We start from the raw sequence: 1299 nt of genomic DNA on the forward strand, positions 1-1299 counted from the left end.
GCAGAAGCAGAAAATGTGCAAGACACGCTTGCATGCATGGGTGCTGGCACCATCTGCACATGACCTGCAGAATTGAGGATTTGTGGGTGCCCCCCGCTCTAGGATACCAATACATCCTCAGGGAGTAATTTTAGATGAACTCTCCCAAAACTTCCCAGTGTGTCCTCAGACTATGGAACGAGCATGGGATCCAACTCATCTGAGGTTGAGCTATATAGTTCTGCTCCCTGCTGCGGGACCCTGGAAATGTTGTCTAATATCACAGGCTCTCAGTGTCTCCATCTGTGAAGTGCAGGTAATACCTGAGCTGCAGAATGATTATGAGAATTAAGACAGCATAAAAAGTTCATGTGTTATAGGTGATGCTCAGTAAATATTAACTCCCTTCCTATCAGTAAAGATGATGGCTACAGCGGTGGCTTTCGGCAACACATACACTACATGGGAACAGAGAGGATTAGCATGGTCCCTGTGCAAAGATGACACATATATCCTTGAAGCTTTCCATATTTTTACCTCCTGAAAAAATAGTGGCTACATATAGCAAAACATCCACATAATCATAACTCGAGCATGCCCAAGACATATTCAGTTCTCTCTTATATAAAAATAATCAGAGGCACACTGGACCTTGGTTGGGACTTCCACAGTAGGTAAGAAATCAGATTCTGTCTGTGTTCAGCTACATCTCAGTGGGAACTTATGATTGAAAAGGGCTGCTATGTTTTCATTCTATTCACTTTCCAGAGGGGGAAGGTTAAAGGGTATGCCAGCAATTTAACATCTTATAGGTAAACCTCTTTCAGGACACCCCAGCAAATGGTGGGCCTCCTCGAATTCTCAAAGAGGATGGAGTCTCTTCCCAAATAAAATTGGGGTTCTGTTTTAAGAAACAAGGAGAGCAAAAGCCACATGCTTGTGGTTCATGTCTGTAATCCTAATTACTCAGGAGGCTGAGATCTGAGGATCATAGTTTGAAGCCAGACTGGGCAGGAAAGTCCATGAGACAATATCTCTAATAAACCACTCAGAAAAAGCTGAAAGTGGCATTGGGCATAAGTTGTAGAGCGCTAGTCTAGAGCAAAAAGATGCTCAGGACAGACAGTGCCTAGGCTTTGAGTTCAAGACCTAGGACCAAAAAAAATAAATAGGAAAGAAAGGAAAAATGAAAGAGGGGGAGGGGAAAGGAAAGGAGGGAAGGAAAGAAGGAAGGAAAGAAAGGAAGGAAGAATAAGGAATAGTTATTGAGTGGTAACTGGCAGGGATTCCAAGTCACAACATGTGACAGAAAAGGCAGCC

At 43.3% G+C, this 1299-nt stretch overlaps 1 pseudogene; it reads left to right on the forward strand.

The window, feature by feature from the left end:
* The first annotated feature begins 415 nt into the window (after nt 1-415).
* On the forward strand, nt 416-514 carry LOC150054007 (U6 spliceosomal RNA; annotated as a pseudogene).
* The last annotated feature ends 785 nt before the right edge of the window (nt 515-1299 follow it).

This window comes from Megascapheus bottae, chromosome 15 (genome assembly GCF_031878675.1).
Source record: "Megascapheus bottae isolate mThoBot1 chromosome 15, mThoBot2.hap1, whole genome shotgun sequence".
Lineage (NCBI taxonomy): Eukaryota > Metazoa > Chordata > Mammalia > Rodentia > Geomyidae > Megascapheus > Megascapheus bottae.